We start from the raw sequence: 21598 nt of genomic DNA, 5'->3' as shown, positions 1-21598 counted from the left end.
GTGAAAGGTCAAGGTCATCCTTCAAGGTCAAAGGTGAAAAAAAAATCAAAGCGGCGTAGAAGGGGACATAGTGTTTCTGACAAACACATTTCTTGTTGTAATTTAAAATGGAGCCAAATTTTGGTTCCAAATTTGACACACAAAACCCCCCCAATCCCTTACTTATTCTTATTTCTGCAAACAGTTAAACATACATGAAGACACAGTTACAAAATGGATATTTTTTTCAACATTAACATCCATTGTCACATATATTAAACAAAAGCATCATATTTGTCTCTTAATAGCCAGTGTTTCCATGGTGATGATTGATTGGGTGATATATAGTAAATCTATCTAATTCTCCAGGGTCAGTTATGTAGGCTGCATTTTCTTTAGATCACCATGATTTACATGGGATGATTTACATGGGATGTAGCATTTATTACTGCTTCATAGATATTGGAACAGAACTGTTGTTTATGATGTCTTGATACAATTGTTGAATTTCTTTTGATAAGCTTGGTGCCATTTGCATGTCAGTCCATATTGGTATGATTGTTTCCTTCCAGAATGCACATTTCCAGCATATGTTTGTGAAAAATCGCGTGCTCGATATCCATGAGTATATTTTTTAGCTCACCTGATGGCTCAGGTGAGCTTTTATGACCGGTCTTTGTCCGTCGTATGTCCGTCTGTCCGTAAACATTTGCTCGTAAACACTCTAGAGGCCACATTTGTTGTCCCATCTTCATGAAACTTGGTCAGAAGCTTTGTGGCAATTAAATCTCCGCCGAGTTTGAAACTGGGTTATGCCGGGTCAAAAACTAGGTCACTAAGTCAAAAAAAAGAAAAACCTTGTAAACACTGTAGAAGTCACATTTCATGCCGAATCTTCATGTAACTTTGTCAAAATGTTTGTCTTAACGATATCTTGGTTGAGTGTAAAAGTGGTTCTGATCCGTTGAAAAACATGGCCGCCAGTGGGCGGGGCAGTTTTCCTTATTTGGCTATTGAGAAACCTTGTAAACACTCTAGAAGTCACAATTTTTGCCCAATCATCATGAAAGTTGGTCAAAACATTGGTTCAATTGATGTCTCGGACGAGTTCAAAAATGATCGAGATCGGTGAAAAAACATGGCCGCCAGTGGGCGGGGCATTTTTCTCAATATGTATAGTAGCAGTTTTCCCTATTTGGCTATAGAGAAACCTTGTAAACACTCTAGAAGTCACAATTTTTGGCCAATCATCATGAAAGTTGGTCAAAACATTGGTTTTATTGATATCTCGGACAAGTGTGAAAATGGTCGGGATCGGTGAAAAAACATGGCCGCCAGTGGGCGGGGCATTTTTCTCTATATGTATATAGTTAAAACAAGTGAACACAGTAGAAGTCACATTTTTGGCCCAATTTTCATGAAATTTGCTCAGAACATTTGTTTCCTTGATACAAGAGTTGAGTTCAAAAATGGTTCCAGTCAGTTGAAAAACATGGCTGCTGGGAATGGGGCAGTTTTCTCATTATGCCCCCCCCCCCATTTCGAAGAAGAGGGGGTATATTGTTTTGCTCATGTCGGTCTGTTCGTCCACCAGATGGTTTCCGGATGATATCTCAAGAGCGCTTATGCCAAGGATCATGAAACTTCATAGGTACATTGATCATGACTCGCAGATGACTCCTATTGATTTTTAGGTCACTAGGTCAAAGGTCAAGGTCACAGTGACCCAAAGCAGTAAAATGGTTTCCGGATGATAACTCAAGAACGCTTATGCCTAGGATCATGAAACTTCATAGATACATTGATCATGACTCGCAGATGACCCCTATTGATTTTCGGGTCACTAGGTCAAAGGTCAAGGTCACGGTGATTCAAAGCAGTAAAATGGTTTCCGGATGATAACTTAAGAACGCTTATGCCTAGGATCATGAAACTTCATAGATACATTGATCATGACTCGCAGATAACCCCTATTGATTTTCAGGTCACTTGGTCAAAGGTCAAGGTCACCATGACCTGAAATAGTAAAATGGTTTCCGGATGATAACTCAAGAACACTTAGGCCTAGGATCATAAAACTTCATAGGTACATTGATCATGACTCGTAGATGACCCCTATTGATTTTCAGGTCACTAGGTCAAAGGTCAAGGTCACGGTGACCCGAAATAGTAAAATGGTTTCCAGATGTTAACTCAAGAACGCTTATGCCTAGGATCATGAAACTTCATAGGTACAATGATCATGACTTGCAGATGACCCCTATTGATTTTCAGGTCACTAGGTCAAAGGTCAAGGTCACGGTGACCTGAAATAGTAAAATGGTTTCTGGATGATTGCTCAAGAACGCTTTTGCCTAGGTTCATGAAACTTCATAGGTATATTGATCATGACTCGCAGATGACCCCTATTGATTTTCAGGTCACTAGGTCAAAGGTCAAGGTCACAGTGCCAAAAAACGTATTCACACAATGGCTGTCTAGGTTACAGTGACTCAACTTAGAAAAATGGTTTCCGGATGATAACTTAAGAATGCTTACGCCTAGGATCATGAAACTTCATAGGTACATTGATCATGACTCGCAGATGAAATAATGATAAAACTTGACCAGGATGTTTGTCTGGACAATATCTAGGTCAAGTTTGACATTTGGTAAAGATTAAATGAACCGACTCCTCTCAGGTGAGCGAACTAGGGCCATTTTGGCCCTCTTGTTTAAAGAGCAAAGCGATATCGATTTACCGACACTTTTCAAGTATATGTGATAACAGATTTTCGTTTTTTAGTCATATTAGTGCAATGAAAGTGCTGTTATATATAATTGCAGTTACTATAGGATTTCACAGACCTGACAGTATGTAATAATGTTTAAGGAAAAGCAATATAAACATTAAAAGTAGAATGAATAAAAATTGTATTTGTTGATTGGTCCCCCCCCCCTCTGTTTCTAAAAAATCCACCCTATTTTTCAGAGTGAAGGGGAAATTTCTCCCCTGCTTGTGGATTTCCAGAATAGACACAGTTGTATATGTACACAAAAAGGACATAAAAACAACAGAATATGACTTCTTTTCCATTCATCACGCAGTTGTTACATAAATGACACAATATAAACCATGGAAATAAAAGCTCATCCCTAGCTTAAGGTCAAGGTTACAGTGGTCAATGGTAAATGTTTTTATTAAAAGAGTTTGTCCAGCCTGTTACTTCATCCTTAATGTTAAAATTACTTATCTTCTCTCAATCACATTTTAAATGAATAAAACATTTCCCTCACTCAAAGGCCAAGTTCACAGTTAGAGGTGAAAGATGAATTTCAGACCAAGTACAGCTGCTTTACAATAACTACACTGTGTGCAAACCTTTCAAAATGAAGAGCCAGCCAGCCTGAAATCCACAGTAAAGGTCACACTTAAAGTTCAATGCTGAAATACGTACATGATGCAGCTTGTAACTGCATCATTCATCAAAAAATTTTAAGTGCAAGGTGCCCATATTGCAAAGTAAAGGTCATTATTTAAGGGCAATGAGCATTATAGCAGCATGATTTTAAAATAACATGCTTTACTATGTTAAAAAGACTTTTTTAAGTTATGCTAATGTCCCAATTGTTTAGGTCAAGGTCAACTTATACAAATTGGCAATGAATGGCTTTCTATATTATAAGGTTTTCTATTGGCATCTCAAGTTAACAAATGAATGCTAAAAGAAGTATATGGATATGAAGTCTCAAAATTTGCATGTTTGTCCCAATTTAGTTACAATGTAGTTAGATTTAATTTTGTCCCTAAATTAATTGTTTTAACTTTTTTGTTTCTTAATATAAAAATGTCTCCATCTCAGATTTCCAGAGAAATGTCAAAGCATTTGTCACATGTGGAAGTTACAAGAACTTTGAAACAAATACTGTAGCTTGTAATTTGAACAATTTCTAACAATTAAGATTTGTTTGTGCAATCAATTATTTAGTGGTGATGAACAAATAATATCTTTTTTAAGCCGTATCTTTTAGAGGTGAACATTTTAAAACAAATGCTATTCTTAAGACCTTCGATAGAATCAATGATGAATAAACATATCAGCATCTTGCAAATGCAATTAAACATGATCCATAAGAGTAATTATATTGACAAGTTTGCAGCTTGTTTGTGTTCTCTAATTACTGTGAAAATAGTTTTTTTCTAATAGTTGCTTGCTGATTTTATGTGGAAAAGAAACCAACAGCAGATTGCTATACTGCTTTCCAGAATGCTGGAAATCTGTGCCACAAATGAGCGCCAACATGCTACAAAGTCATAAAACATTCTGGAATAATGGCACTAAAACCTTGCACTAGAGTTGGCTTAATTAAGTTTTCTGATAGGTACACATAGGAATATCATAAACAGTGTTTTTCAGTTTTTGTTTCAATAAATAATATATTAATCAAGGTATATTAAATGCCTACAAGAATGTGCAGAGGCAAGTCATGCACAGAGTAAATGCATCGCAACTAGATACATAAAAAATATGAGATGATGCGCTCTAGGTAAACTATGCTTAATGCACGTGTTTTAAGTGTTGTTGTAGATTAGCCTGTTCAGTGGGTACAGGCTTATCTGGGACAACAATTTCCACATTTATCGTATTTTTAGCTCACCTGATTGCTCAAGAGAGCTTTTGTGACCGGTCTTTGTCCTTCGTCCGTCCGTCCGTTAACATTTGTTCAAAAACACTCTAGAGGCCACATTTATTGCCCTATCTTCATCAAACTTGGTCAGAAGCTTCGTCCCAATGAAATCTCGGTCGAGTTCGAAACTGGGTCGTGCCGGGTCAAAAACTAGGTTTCTAGGTCAAAAAAAGGAAAACACTTGTAAACACTGTAGATGTCACATTTCATGCCCAATCTTCATGTAACTTTTTCAAAATGTTTGTCTTAATGATATGTTGGTTGAGTTCAATAGTGGTTCCGATCCGTTGAAAAACATGGCAGTGGGCGGGGCAGTTTTCCTTATTTGGCTATAGAAAAACCTTGTAAACATTCTGGAAGTCATAATTTTTGCCCAATCATCATGAAAGTTGGTCAAAAAATTGGTTTTATTGATGTCTCGGACGATTTCGAAAATTGTCCAGATTGGTGAAAAAACATGGCCACCAGTGGGCAGGGCATTTTTCTTTATATGTATATAGTGAAAACATGTCAACACTCTAGAAGTCACATTTTTGGCCCAATTTTCATGAAATTTTGTCAGAACTTTTGTTTCCTAGATAAGTGAGTTAAGTTTGAAAATGGTTTCGGTCTGTTGAAAAACATGGTGGCCAGTGGGACGTGGCAGTTTTCCTTATATTTATGTAGTAAAAAGGCTTGCAAACAATCATGAATTAAGGTCATGTAGCATGTGAGACAACTCTTCTAAATATTGCATTTAAGAATACAGTAGTTACTCCCCTTTGATTATTAATGTTTTCATAATAATACAGTGTAGTTGTGTTTCATTTATGTGTTAATTGTTATTCGAGGTTGGATGTTTTTATGCCCCCTTTCGAAGGAAAGGGGGCATATAGTGATCAGACTGTCAGTCCGTCTGTCTGTTTGTCTGTCTGTCAGTCTTTCCGTCACACTTTGCATTTAGGTTTCCAAAAATGCTCATTACTTCTATGTCCCTTGGGATATAACCTTCATATTTGGTATGCATGTGTATATGGACAAGGCCTTTCCATACACACACATTTTGTTTCCCCTGTGACCTTGACCTTGAACTTAGGGTCCACGTTTAGGTTTCAAAATCTGCATTAAGGTTTTGAAAAATGCTCATAACTTCTATGTCCCTTGAGGTATAACCTTCATATCTGGTATGCATGTGTTTATGGACAAGGCCTTTCCATACGCATACAAATTTTTACCCCTGTGACCTTGACGTTGAACTTAGGGTCCGCGTTTAGGTTTCGAAATCTGTGTTTAGGTTTCGAAAAATGCTCATAACTTCTATGTCCCTTGAGATATAGCCTTCATATTTGGTATGCATGTGTACATGGACAAGGCCTTTCCTTACGCACACAATTTTTTTTACCCCTGTGACCTTGACCTTGAACTTAAAGTCCGCGTTTAGGTTTCGAAATCTGCATTTAGGTTTCGAAAAATGCTCATTACTTCTATGTCCCTTGAAATATAACCTTTATATTTGGTATGCATGTGTATATGGACAAGGCCTTTCCATACGCACACAATTTTTTACCCCTGTGACCTTTACCTTGAAGTTAGGGTCCTTGTTAAGGTTTTGAAATCTGCGTTCAGGTTTCGAAAAATGCTCATAACTTCTATGTCCCTTGATATATAACCTTCATATTTGGTATGCATGTTTATATGGACAAGGCCTTTCCATACGCACACAAATTTTGACCCCTGTGACCTTGACCTTGAACTTAGGGTCGGTGTTACGGTTTCGAAATCTGCGTTTAGGTTTCGAAAATGCTATAACTTCTATTGAAGCGTTTATAGGTGGCATATGTCATCCTAAGGTGACAGCTCTTGTTTTTAGCTCACCTGATTGCTCAGGTAAGCTTTTGTGACTGGTCTTTGTCCATCGTCCGTCCCTCCACATTTGTTCGTAAACACTCTAGAGGCCAAATTTATTGTCCGATCTTCATGAAACTTCGTCAGAAGATTTGTCCCAATGAAATCTCGATCGAGTTTGAAACACGGTCATGTTGGGTCAAAAACTAGGTCACTAGGTAAAAAAAAAAGAAAAACCTTGTAAACACTGTAGAAGTCACATTTAATGCTCAATCTTCATGTTACTTTGTCTATATGTCTGTGTTAATGATATATTGGTTGAGTTCAAAAGTGGTTCCGGCCCATTGATAAACATGGCCGCCAGTGGGCGGGGCAGTTTTCCTTATATGGCTATAGAGAAACCTTGTAAACACTCTAGAAGTCACAATTTTTGCCCAATCATCATGAAAGTTAATCAAAACATTGGTTTTATTAATATGTCGGACGAGTTCAAAAAACATGTGAACACTCTAGAAGTCACATTTTTTGCCCAATTTTCATAAAATTTGGTCAGAACATTTGTTTCCTTGATACGAGAGTTGAGTTGGAAAATGGTTCCGGTCAGTTGAATAACATGGCTGCCGGAAAATGTCAAGAAAATGTGACTAGGTTAAGTTCACATGTTTTGTTGACCTTTAAAATAACTTTATGTATGGTTTATGTTGTTTATTTTGAGGGTCTACAATAAGTCTTTAGTTGCCATGCATTTTTGTTTCCTGTCAGATGTGTCTTCAAGATCTGTGTCTGTGAAGTACATTTCACACAGTACTTTCACTTGTGATTGGTCATAAACATTAATGCAGTTGACTCAAAATGAGCATGGCAACAATTTTGTATTATTTTCTGGTTTTCTTTTGTTAAAAATAAGTACATATTTTATTTGATTATTATGATGTGTACTTACCAGTACTCATCAGTTGGGCTACTAAAGATAGCGTTCAATCTAGGCTACCTTTCGTCAAAAGTTTGTTCGATTCCTTTGGAGTACTTAAAAAAATCTTCCCAGAAACTGCATAGCGCATCACAGGCTTTCATAGGAGGTCTTGTACAAAGGTTGATGAAATTATTCCGGTGGTTTCAGAATTGGCCGCCCTGGGGTCCATCAGTTTTACCACGGAGCGTATCTCAGCTAGAATCCGTGGTTTTACATCGACTTCGAATTTAAAAGTGAATACCTTTAAAAGGTAAAATCTTCATGTCTGAAACCGCCAAGCCCAAGGCTTTTATACTCGGTATGTAGCATCATCTAGCCGTCCTGTAAAAAGTATTGTCATGCCCTAGATTGTTCATGTACATTGTTCATTTTTATCGTTTATGTTTTGCATCTAAATGACTATGTCACCGTTATTTAATGCTTTTATTGGATGCCCTGTGGTAGTTAGAGCTGGTACAGCCGCTGCCTACCTTTTGAGCTTCATTATTAATTGTTAAATCCTTTAAAATGTCTCATTGTATTAGCGTCTGTTCAACAGGAAGTTGATTTCCTCATGCTGACATAAGTGCATTCTGGGTAGTTTACAATGACTATAGTATTTTTGACAGTTTAGTCATATGAAATAATTTTCTTGATACTCACATGCCTTCTTAAAAATTATTTAAAAAGGTAATAGTTGTCTTTATAAATGATTTATTTATTTAATTGATATGTATTTGACTATTGTTTAATTGTAATATCGTCAGAAATATCATTTTAAGACAAGTGACATTTACCTTGTCAAGAATTCTCAAATTCCATTGTGCGCTCTTGCGCGCTTTACTGAGCGTTGTTTGTGCGCTTTTTGCACACATTTCATATGTGCGCTTTTATGTTTATATTGGACAACGCTATGCATGCGCTTCTGGAAAGTATAAAAGGCACTGAACATTCTCATTCGAGGACTCTGAACTTTGTTTTCCTAGGTGTGAGACCTATTTTATTGTTGTTATATAAGCATTGGAAATACAGTTTTCAATATGACTATCTATTAAAATTAAGGCTGAATTTTATAAATATCATTTATCATCTTTTTTGAACATCATAAAATAGAGATTGCAAATACTTAACATGGTACATGTATACATGTATTTCTGTATTTTTATGATAAATGTCTAAGTAATAATGTGGCTGTTAAGAAATATATATATTAAAAGTTGTTATTAATTTATTTGTTATGAATTAATAAATTTTGGAAATGTTATAAATTTTGAGTTTATATTTTTTTTTACAATTTTAAAACAACTGAATAGGCAAAATGTTATTCTTAGTTTACTGTTTATCAGAGTCCATTTTTGTTTTATGTTTGACTTGAACAAAGCTTCAAGTTTGAATAATCAATTGGGAAAGTTGAAGAAAGTAAAAATCACAGTTACCGCTCGGCTCGTGACTGTATGTTCAAATTAATGCCTCAAGGGTCAAACTGGTCCACCAGGGGAGTCACAAGACTAATTAAGGAAAAATGTTGAATAAAAACTCTACAAAGTTTATTTTAAACTATGCAAATGCAGGGGTTAAATAAGTTATAAACATATTCTCTAAAATGCAAAGAAGTTTAAATATGGGTAGGTTCCTAATATAGTGGTCTTCTTGCAAGTTGATTCAGTTTATGCTCTTTCAGTCATTAGTGACCTCAAACCATGTGACTCAAGTATTCTAATTCTGAGCTACTGTTTCTCAGGTGAGCGTTAAAGGATCATCAGGAACTTCTTGTAAAATGTATGTTTTTGATAAAATTGGCAAAAGATTGAATCCTTTTACATCCTGCATTAATATTAAACAATTATTTAATGATCCAAAAGAACTAACCAATGACCTATAATATACAGTAATGTGTCCTGCCAATTTGAAAATGGATCAGACATGATTACATTCACGCATCTAACTTTTAGATTACAATTTTCTTGTGTTAACTTTCAACACTCTGCATTGAAGAAATGCTTTATTTTGGTGATTATTTTTTGCTGTCTGTTATCTTGCAAAGTACCTTTGAAGCAACTCAAGTGTTTACTGCTTACTGCAAAATTGTATATTGCTTGATTCCATATTACATGGTCAGAATTGCATTTGTCAAATAACAAATTGTATCCTTTCATTGTCTGTTTTCAAATACAAATTATATACTGATATGTCAATAAAAAAAAATCCATTCAAATAAATCATGCAAAGAAAAGAACAGGATGTGTGATATAATACAAAATGAGAACAAATTAGCATTGGACAATTTTAGCATAGACTGAACTGCCACAAATATTTTATAGGGAGCTTGTGTAGAAGTCAACATACAACGATTTCCCATAGCTGTAGGATGTTCAAATGTGTTTAAAGCTGTTTAACTGAAGGATCCATCATCTCAAATTTCTTGAACATGGGTTGGATCTTTGATAAAGCAGATATTCATATATTAGGCGTTTATGGTTTCGTCGAATTATATTGTTCACAAATCATACTTTGCACTAGAGCTACTTTGAATAATATATTTTATTTGCCATATTTAATAAATGTATGAATACTATTACATGAATAAGTCAAATGACATCTGTAAGTTAAAACTCGTCCATACTTCAATCATGAAACAAAATGCAATTAGACCAGTCTCAACTAAGCCTCAGTCACAGAGGGGTAATCAGGTGACAAACAAGATGACGATATCCATGCTGACACAGGTATTCTAGCATTTTTATACCCTTTATTACTTTTATTAATTGTTTAAATACCCATCACTTTCCAGGCAACAAGAAAAAGCGTTTATTTTGTATTAATATTTGCTCTTTATCTCAACTTTACTAGCTGCACATTTTCTTAGCAGGAGCTGTAATTTTATGACCCACATAGAAATTGCGCAGTGAGTTAAGTCAAGATTTAGAGCGAATATTAATATGATATGAACACTAATTACTTTCTTGACAATATGGCTAAAAAGTGAGCATGATTTTAAGCTCGGCTGTTTTTGGAGGTACCTGAGATATTGTCATAGCCAGCTGGTCGTGTCATCCGCTGTCAGCGTCGTGCTAAAACCTTGACATTTTGCTCTAAAACTAAAGTGCTTACACCTACAACTTTGAAACTTCATATGTTGATGCACCTTGATGAGTTCTACACCCCCCACCCATTTTTGGGTCACTAGGTCAAAGGTGAAGGTCACTGTGATCTCTAAAAAAAAACTGACAAGCTTTCATTTATTTAAAAACTGCACCCGCAGCCGAGCGTTGGCACCCGTCATGCAGTGCTCTTGTTACAAATAAAACGAGTATTAAAGGGTATAAAACGACTAAAAATACCTGTGTCGGCATGGACATGGACTCCATCTGAGTGGATTGTCCTATGTAGGAAATTCTTGGCATTCCTATATAAATATAAAGAAGTGAAACTCCAGCTGCTGGAGTAGTATTGAATTATTATTATACACAATTAGTAGGTCCTTTATTTAAGGCAAGTGACCGATTGCCAAAACAGTACAAAACAGGACAATACAGCACAATACAAAACAACATAAACACAAGAATAAAGCTGGGGTCACCGCCTTGGAACGGTCAATGCAAAGCATTGGGGGTTTAAACCGGTTTTGGAGCGCTCAACCTCACACTTGGCCCAGCATTATTCATAATACATGTATGTGTAAATAAAATTTAACCTCATAGCATTGTAACTAAAATTAAACAACAATAAAAGGGAATTAAAACGCATTCAATTTAATTACCATTTAATTATGCAATGGTATTGAAGATACCAGAGCAACAGAGTTACAACTTTTTGAGGAACGATGGAATGAAACTATGAACAAGTGTCAACTACATTCCTTCTTTATAGAAAAAGATTTAAGAATATAGCATTATGAAGTTTATATTTCAGATCATCATCGCACAAATACAGGAAGAAGCAGCAATAATGGGTGTAAAAGTTCCATATTACATTGCTTGGTTGTTTATGTACTGCTAAAAAATAAATCAAACAAGAAACGCCTGTCACAGAGAAAATAAAAATAAAAAACTCAATGACCTATGCATATACCACTTTTCTTGAGATTGGAACTGTCCTGTTCAATCTTGGAATGCGTGCTGGACAATAAGAATGAAGAGTGAAAGCTAAATCAACAGGAATCACAAGTAATATTATGCTTCCATACTTAGCCTTTGTAGTGATGATATTCATGGGTCACAATAAGTAACTGCCATCTATTGAGCCGCGTTCTGAGAAAACTTGGCAAAATGCTTGGGTATTTTTATGGTATTTTTAGTTTCAAGGAAGTCCCTCCTTACTTAAAATCAAGTTTAGGCGGAAAGTGTCGTCCCTGATTAGCCTGTGCTAATTTGGGACCACACTTTACGCACATGCATCAAGCCCAGTTTTCTCAGAACGCGGCTCTATTTCTCCAGGTTCTCAATGACTTAGATCACAGAGTCATATGTTTTGATTTTAACAAAGGCCCTGTCATGCTTTGGAAAATGTGAACCCCATTCCAGGAAAGTCGGATAAATGCATGTGCTCAAAGTGTAGCTCCAGATTAGCCTGTGCATTAAACACAGGCTTATCAGTGATGATACTTTCCACCTAGAATGAATATTTGTTTTCAAGAAACCTGCTTTCAATAAAAATTCCATAAAAGCAGAAAGTGTTGTTCCTTATCAGGAAAATTCCAACATAGAAAATTATCAGTAAAAATAATCGATAATTTTCACTTTTATACTGTGAAATGCCGTAGTTTTCATGAGGTAATTATGTTATTATTTCAGCAAAAATATTCAATGGTAAGCATAAAATAAAAGACTTGGATTGGATTTGGTGGAATATTGATTTTAATTCAGGAGTAACTTGTGAATTAAAATCTATATTTCACAAAATCCAACAAATATCGCCTGCAACATGGATACGCTGCTGTATAGTAGATGAAACAATATTACCGGTAATTATGATCAGAATAAATATTGCTTAATACACTTCAATGTATTGATTATATGTGGTTACCTTTTTGTTCATTCCCGCTGACTCAGAGTCTGGTTAGAATTATGAATATGGGCAGCTAATACATAGCTGCGTAATCTCCATATCCCCTCTGGGGAATTCATATTTTACATTGATCATCCAAAATGTATTGATTTAGACTGCCAGAAAGTCTGCGGAAACCGATTGTCGAAAACTGTGCCACAAAGTCCCGTGCAGCTGAATTGATCTTTGCAACTTCATTTTCTGTACATATGTGACAGACATGCAAAGAAAAGCCAATCTAGCATTTTGTGAAGATCAGAATTGAAAGGTTTGTTTATTGCACAATGGATAATGAATAATTGAGCAAGACAGAAAGGTCACAAAGAAATGATACATTTTGATTAGCAGGTGCTTTCAACCATATTTCATTAGAATGCCCCAGGTATAAAATCAGGTTTCTTTTCTTGGGAATATATTCCTCTTAATCACCAAGTTGTGTTTGGTTGCAAAATATATAAGGCTTTCAAAAAGATTGTGGGTTCAATCATTGGTTAGTTCTTCTTGAATGCTCTGAGCTTTTATGGGTACATACGTACAGCTCCCAACGATCCAGAGGGTCAATAGCTGTGAGTTGGATTATTGTCCCCTACCGTTGAAACCAGAGGTGATTTATGGTCTGCGCTCTGTGTGTCAGTCTGTCACGCTTTTCTGGATCCTGCGATAACTTTAAAAGTTCTACATATTTTTTCATGAAACTTGAAATATGGACAGATGGCAATATGGAGATTAAGCACGTCAATTCATTTTGTTCCTACGTCAATTCTGGTTGCTATGGCAAAAAATATATTTTTGAAAAAAATCACTGTCAATGGTGGAGTTTCACTGGTACGGAAACATATTGCTTGGCAACCTCTTGTTGCAACTATATCCTTGTTCAGGCCTTATATCTTGTGCAGGGATTGGTCATAAAATTAGTTCCTCTGATTGATGAAGGTCATTAGCTAATAACTGTTATAAGTAATTATTCAATAAGTGCTTGTAAACCACCTATCCCAGGAAAAATGTGAGTTGGTAAATTGGCCCCGATGATATGACTTAAATACTGCTGGAAAACGAAAAAAATGAAATAAATTTGCTGAATTTGCTGAAATACTTGAATGTTTTAGATATTTCAAGAAGGCGTTTTTAGTTATATATGAGAAGCTGTTATTTAATTGCTGAAAGCAGTTAAAACACATGCTTATTTTCTATGTTTGCGTCGAGAAAAACAGATTTATTAGTTTTTTATTACCCTTTTAAAAAAAAAAGAAAAGAAAAAAACAACAACAAAAAAACACACAACATAACACATACTTATTTGTGTTCAAATAAATGAAAAAGATTGTACTAGAACATATTTGTACAGGTAAGTGAAAATATGGTGCAATTTTTCTTAGAGTTTGATAATATGTATGTGATAACAAAATGAAAAACAGTTTTTATGACACTTTAAGGAAGGTAAATTTCAAACTTTTGTATATAGCAAATGTTTGTAGTGTGTAACCTCATAAGTAACAAAAATGTATTCATCAAGTATCTGCCCTGATTATCACATTTTAACATCTTTGACCTTGATTTCTTTATTCTGCAGGTAAACCTGTAATACCATCCATTAAGTTTTAGCACTTAATATTGAACACATTTTTAGCTCGACTATTATATATGAAATATATATAGTGGAGCTGTCCTACTCACCATGGCGTCGGCATCTGCGTCTGCGTCAGCGTGCAAATGTTAAAGTTTTCGTACTACACCAAATATTTTCTTTGTCCCTTGACATATTGCTTTCATATTTTGCATACTTGTTTACCAACCTGACTCCAACCTATAAACAAGAGAAGACAACTCTATCAAGCATTTTGTCATAATTATGGCCCCTTTTCCACTTAGATTATGCAGCAAATGTTCAAGTTTTTGTACTACCCCATTTATTTTCATTGTCCCTTGACAGATTGCTTTGATATTTTGCATACTTGTTTACCAACATCACCCCAACCTATAAACAAGAGCAGACAACTCTATCAAGCATTTTGTCATAATTATTGCCCCTTTTATACTTAGAACACCGGTATGCATATTATTGATAAATCTATGTTAAAGTTTGCGTACTAACCCAAATATTTCCTATATCATTTGACATATTGCTATTATATGTTGCATACTTGTTTACCAACATGACCCCAACCTATAAACAAGAGCAGACCACTGTATCAAGCATTTTGACATAATTATGGCCCCTTTTACACTTAGATAATTGAACATTTTGCTTAATTTGCCATAACTTCTTTATTTATAATCACATTTTATTATTACTTTGAGAAAACAAAACTTACCTGAATACCACAATGGATTCCACCCAAACAATACCCCACGCCCCTACCAGAATCCCTCCCCCCATAACCCCCCCTTTTTTTTTTAAACATCATCTTATAAATTACCACACCCCACATTATACCCCCTCTCACCTCCCACCCCCCCTACCCCCCCACCCCCCTACCCCCCCCCACCCCCCATCCTTCATTTTTTTTCATATTGTTAAACATTATCTAATAAATAACCACACCTCACATTATACCCCCATCTCACCCCCACCCCCTACCTCCCCCCATACATCAATTTTTTTATTTTTTTTAAAACATCATTTATAAATTAACACACCCCACATTATACCTTCCTCTCACCCCCACCCCCCCCTACCCCCCACCCCCCCCCCCCCCCAATTTTTTTTTTAAACATCATCTAATAAATTACCACACCCCACATTATACCTTCCTCTTACCCCCTACCCCCCTACCACCCCTCCCTGCAAAAAAATAATATTTTTTCCTTTTTTTTATTTTTGAAAGATGTTTAATAAATTATTGAATATGAACAATTTCCCCATGATGGCTTACGTTATACTGTCAAGCACTCAAATAGTCGAGCGCGCTGTCCTCTGACAGCTCTTGTTATATCCTAAAATAACTTCATTGTTTCCCAATAAAAACATGAAAGCACTAGATTTTTTTTCAGTGTTTTCTTATGATATAATTACTTTTCTTACTTCCTTGAGTTGTTTTCAAGAGACATTTACAGGTAGGCTAACAAGATACAGACGTGTAGGCTTATCAGAAGCCACTTCTTTGCTTCTCATCTTCCCATTTACTCAAGGCAATTTGTAGAACAATATCAAACACAATCATATCTAAAATGTCTTATTATTCTTGAAAGTCTTCCTCTTTACAAGAAAAACCATTAATTGTTGACATTCAACAGTAATGATACTGAATGCAATTCGGATATTCTTAGAATATATTTGTTGTAGAGAAGCCTATTATAAAACATTAATCTTTACCTATGATTTCTATAATATATACTGTTGCCTATTTGCCTCTATGACAACTGGTTATTGCTTGTCCATTAAACACAACCTTTGTTGCAACATCTGAAAAATAACATTTCATTTTTCACACTGCGATGTTGCATGACATTTTTCACAGTCAGATGTTTCATGACATTTTTCATGATCAGATGTTACATGAAATTTTGCACAGTCAGATGTTACATGACATTTTGCACACTGCACCCTTCTTCAAAAAGTGTGTGAAATGTACGTTTTAAGTACGTTTTGCGTGTGTTAAACGTGGCGGTATTGGCACTGCGTTTTTTGTGCGCTTTTTCTTACCGAGTGAGTTTTTAACAAAAACAAACAAACAAGAAAATGTGCGCTTTTTGTGGATAAATGTGCGCTTTATGTGCGTTAAACGTGCGCTTTTTATAAGTGTGTTCAATGTGCGCTTTTATGTGCGTTAAATGTGCGTTAAACGTGCGCTTTTTATATAAGTGCGTTTTTGACTACCATGTATGTGTGTAAAATATGCGTTTTTAAGTGCGTTAAATGTGCGCTTTTTGTGAGTTAAATGTGCGCTTTTTTAATTTAAAAAGCGCACATTTAACTCACAAAAAGCGCAGTTATAACCCACATAAAAGCGCACATGTGTGTTAAAGTGCGCTTTTATGTGCGTTAAATGTGCGTTAAACGTGCGCTTTTTATAAGTGCGTTTTTGACTGCCATTTATGTGTGTAAAATGTGCGCTTTTAAGTGCGTTAAATGTGCGCTTTTTGTGAGTTAAATGTGCGCTTTTTTATTTAAAAAGCGCACATTTAACTCACGAAAAGCGCAGTTATAACCCACATAAAAGCGCACATGTGTGTTAAATGTGCGCTTTTATGTGCGTTAAATGTGCGCTTTTTAAATAAAAAAGCGCACATTTAACTCACAAAAAGCGCACATTTAACGCACGTTAAGCGCAGTTATAACCCACACAAAACGCACAATTTACGCACATGAATGGCAGCAAAAAACGCACTCACAAAAAGCACACATGTGCTTTAAAGGTGCATCTTTTGCCTTAACAGTTGATTCAATAATATGCTGTTAAAAGTTTTTTTTAATTCAGATATGCAATAAAAACCAATAATTATATAAACATATATATTTGTGTATTTTAATAATTACAAGATAAATCAATTTTATACTTTAATGTACACCAACATTTTTTAACATACATGAGTAATTAAATATCAATGGCAATTTGATGAAATAAATATAAAAATAATTTGATTATAAATAAACAAAAAATAATAGCATACTATAATAACATGTACAGTATATACACACGAACAGCTATATACATAAGAAAGATGCATATCAATCAAGGCCTGTCAGCATTTCTTTGAGGCGGCGGAGTGCAGCTCTCATCTTTCTCTCCAAGTCTGCCACCAAACTTCTTTGCAACTATTATACTGTCATGGCCTTTGCGCGATGCATCTCGTGCATGATTTCATTTGATCAGGTCCTGAAAGATATTTTATAATGTTAGTGTTGAATATTGCTGTTATGGTAATCTTGTTGCTATAAAAATTATAAATTTAAATCAAAACTAGTTTGTTTGCTTGTTGTTTTTGGTTGTTTATTTTGCAATTTTAATCCCCTGATCACATGTGACTTAACGCTTTTCATAAATAAATACGTTTGATAGAAAATACTGTTCGATACGTGGTATCATTTTGCTGTGTGGACTGGTCGGAAGTGTGACACCTTTAAAATGCAATAACCAGTACCCTGTATAGTTTTACCTCTAAACAAATCCAGCTTTTCTTGGTCGTGGAGAGGGCGCGGTTTTCCCACTCCTGTTCTCCTCATGTCGGCCAGCTTGTGCAGGGTAAAACCTGGTATTCAAGTCCATACATCAGGTAGTCTCTCTTTTGCTCCCTTTTTTGGCAGGCGATGCGATGATGCACATTCTTTCCAAAGGATCTTCTGATCAATGTAAATTTCACGGTCACCATGGGGTTTAACCTTTAAATTTAAAAGTTCTCATTTAATATGGGGGAAAAATCTGTTCATTAATGACCAAAAATAGGTATACACTGTAACTCCAATATAGCGCGCTCAATGGGGTCCAAGCCGCGAAACAGCTTTATAACGAATCCGCGTTATAAGTTTTGAGCTCATTTACTGCAGGGCGCTTATAGAATAGCCTATAATATAGGTCATGTATTTTGCCATGCTGTGTTTACGCAAATACATGCATATAAACAGAATCGTATCGATAACAGTATACATACTGCTTTCTTATGTGCACATTTATCCGATAATCCAATAAAATTGCAACATCACTTAAAAAATAATAATCTTTAACATTAATGACGATATATGTTTAAGAAATTTGTAAACACAACCGTACGCATATATGCCATTTTCAGAAGTGTTAAGAGTACAGTGCATTATGGGGCAGAGCTTTCATTGGACGAGCGACTTTAAATTTAGATTGAATGCAATACGATTCATGTAAAAAAAATTGTTTTATTTCGTTATACGCATGCAAAAAACGTGTTTCCCATGGACTTTCTGATACCGCGCAAAAATGAAAGTGAAACTCTGTTAACGATTACCGGTCCACTGCGTTGGCATGTAAATAATTCGTCTGCATTATTTAATTTCTTATACACGAACTGAAAGATTAAATGACATAATACTAGAATGATAATGAAATGACAGAAAAAGTTGTTTTATACAGTGGGCAGTATATTTCACAGCCGCTTATTTAATATAGTCAAACTGCAACCATATCAAAGTAAGAATGTTTCAATCGTTTTGAATAAATTTAATTGTATAACTATCCCGCTTGCACTTAACTTATGGAAATTATCGCACTTAACCGCTCTGATGAGGAATGGGATCCAGACATAAGCCCCCCAGGACAAAACCCCCCCAATGAAAAAATGAACATTTGGACAATTGCCCCCCAGTAGAAATGACAGGTAGGATATAAGCCCCCCAGTGCTTATTTTGCATCTGGACATTTGCCCCCCAGTGCTTATTTAAGAAGTGGACATTTGCCCCCCAGTGCCTAATTTTCAATGACATTACTCGATTGAGCAGATAATCATGTCCAATTATCACCACCTGATTACTCAAAACCTTTGAGATGATAATCCATTTATCCAATTACCACCACTGAAAGGCTTAAATAATGGAAGGGATAAATAAGGCGACACTGGATTTGATCTCTTCTCTGACTTTCATAACTTCTATGGCTAAGTGGTCAGCATTGTTACTGTGTGTTGTGGATGATGTGACCATAGTAACCTGAATATATAAAAACAATTATTTAATATTGTAACTAATGATAATAGCAATGAAACATTTAATTTATTATATATAAAATTATTTTGTGACGTTTTGTATAACTGTTTGGAATTAATTATGTAAATTAATTGATATTTTGAATGTTGGTAAAGCTTACAAATACTACATTTACCTTTACTTCAAATAATTAAATTTGTGAAGTTATGCAATACTGTCTGGAATTAATTTTGCAAATCGCTATTTTAAAAGTTATGATAGCAAAGATAACAAATAGCATTTTAATATTATACTTACATCAAGATTAGTTGTCAAGGTTTCTTTACATGAAGCGCTTCTGCGCTTGGAACATTCCCAATGTACTGATTCTTTACGAGACTTCTTTTTGGTGTAAGAGTACCCATCCTTCAGTAATTTCTCAGACCCTTTATTACTCTTAATAATTTCCATGATGAAATGTATCGTTTGAAATGTGATAGTTTCGTTATACACTAAGTTTTAGTTAATTGTTACTCAAACAATGTAACTACACAAATAATTGCCTTTAAATGTTGTTTTATGTGTTCACTTTAATTATCATTATTTGTACTAAGTTATGATAATTATTATTGATAATCCTTTTGATTGATTAAATAAAGAAGCCATTAATTTTCATTAACAAGTATATGATCAAAGCCACATGTCACACCTTTAACAAGCTGATAATCCTTTTGATTGATTAATTAAAGAACAATTCTTTAAGATGTTTGTTTTACCTAAGATTAGGAAATTCAAGTGAGTTTCTGGACCTTTTTTATTTCAAATTATAATGATCCAAGTTTCTATGATTATATATTTGTGAGATATGAAATAATAATGAATCCAAAGACAGAGATATACTAGTTTAATGGAAACAACATATGATATTAGCACTGGGGGGCAAATGTCCTCTTCTAAAATAAGCACTGGGGGGCAAATGTCCAGATGCAAAATAAGCACTGGGGGGCTTATATCCTACCTGTCATTTCTACTGGGGGGCAATTGTCCAAATGTTCATTTTTTCATTGGGGGGGTTTTGTCCTGGGGGGCTTATGTCCTACAATCATGAGGAATACATGTAATAAACACTGACACGCGAGTTTTTCACACCTTTATTGACATTACACAACAGATTAACACCAATTAGCTGTCGGTGTTGTTTAACCTCGAGGCGATTATAATCGGTTCAACGGACGTTTGAATAAAGCAATCAACATGTGATTGCCGCCATCTTTGAATTGTCTGAAAATACATGAAGTTGCATAATATGGATTTGAATTAGAAATCAAATGGAAGGTTGGAGAAAAAATGGGATCCAAGCACCCCCCGCGTTATATTGGATTCAGCGTTATAACGGAGCGCGTTATATTGGAGTTACAGTGTAAATAACTTTAAGATGACAATAACCATAAAATACAGCCATAATAATTCAAATGGTGTTGTTTTTCTTTAAAATTGCATAACATTTACTCATCCATTTACATTTCCCAGTGACAATACATAAATATGATAATGATCATAATTAATTCAATAAACTAAATAAAAAAGGGATGCAGAATTGAAAATACGAACCTGTTACAACAGACTGTTCTTCAGTATTCCAAAAATACAGGCAGTTGTTGAACTAGACCATATCACTTTATATGTCTTTAACCACCCACTTTTAATCTTCTTTGCAACAAACTTATTGTTGATTTACACATTGTAGTAAATACACATTTTTTTCATCACACAATACTTCATGCTGAAAGTATTTCAAGACATTTTACACTAGAATAATAAGTCTTAATTCTAGCTTAAAGTCAGTTGCTGATGCTGCTTGTTTTCAAAAAATAACTTCCTATCTGTGGTTCTCAAGTAGATGGTGCCTGAACAAATCAAAAGTATATCAACACCCCTTAGTTAGGCTTAGATGGAGGACTGATAGGGACTGGCTATTCTCTTATCTGATTCCATGCTGTGTCTAAGCCAAAAATTGCATAATTTGAGAAATACTGATAAGGCAGTCATTTCAACACCAAAATATTTATTGAATAATACACAGCACCCTTAACACATTATATTTAATTGTAAATATTTAAATATAACATGCTGAAAGGTTTTAGCAAATAATATTAATAGTATAAATATTATTTTAATTGCCTTTTAAAATGTATGTTTATGGTCAATGTGTTAGACATTAATTGACCAGTCGCCAACTCCGCCCACATTTTGTCAATCAGACAATCAGCCAATCAGATATCGATTTTTCACACACCCCTCAGCAACGATTATCTGGTCGCCATTTTGTCCGACAAACAAAGCGTGTCGTTCATATGGAATGGACGTAATTTTTAAGAGTTTACACAGATTTTATATCAAATGCATGATCATAACTGTTCGATCATTATTCAAAATTGTAGGTGCTATACATACTTTATAAAAGGTTATTATTTTATCTTTATTTATTGAACATATGAACGATTAATGAGAAATCAAACACAATAAATCGTGTGTTCTAT

The 21598-nt window shown here is 35.0% G+C and overlaps 1 long non-coding RNA gene across 1 annotated transcript; it reads right to left on the bottom strand.

The window, feature by feature from the left end:
- Positions 1 to 17718: 17718 nt before the first annotated feature.
- Positions 17719 to 21183, bottom strand: LOC127879827 (uncharacterized). The gene is made up of 2 exons (XR_008049256.1): positions 20670 to 21183; positions 17719 to 17789 (listed from the first exon to the last, which is right to left on the bottom strand). It is a non-coding gene; the product is annotated as an uncharacterized LOC127879827 (long non-coding RNA).
- Between the last annotated feature and the right edge of the window lie 415 nt (positions 21184 to 21598).

Source organism: Dreissena polymorpha, chromosome 4 (assembly GCF_020536995.1).
Source record: "Dreissena polymorpha isolate Duluth1 chromosome 4, UMN_Dpol_1.0, whole genome shotgun sequence".
In the NCBI taxonomy this organism is placed as follows: domain Eukaryota; kingdom Metazoa; phylum Mollusca; class Bivalvia; order Myida; family Dreissenidae; genus Dreissena; species Dreissena polymorpha.
The sequence above is the reverse complement of the archived record's forward strand: the minus strand, read 5'-3'. Positions and strand labels throughout refer to the sequence as shown.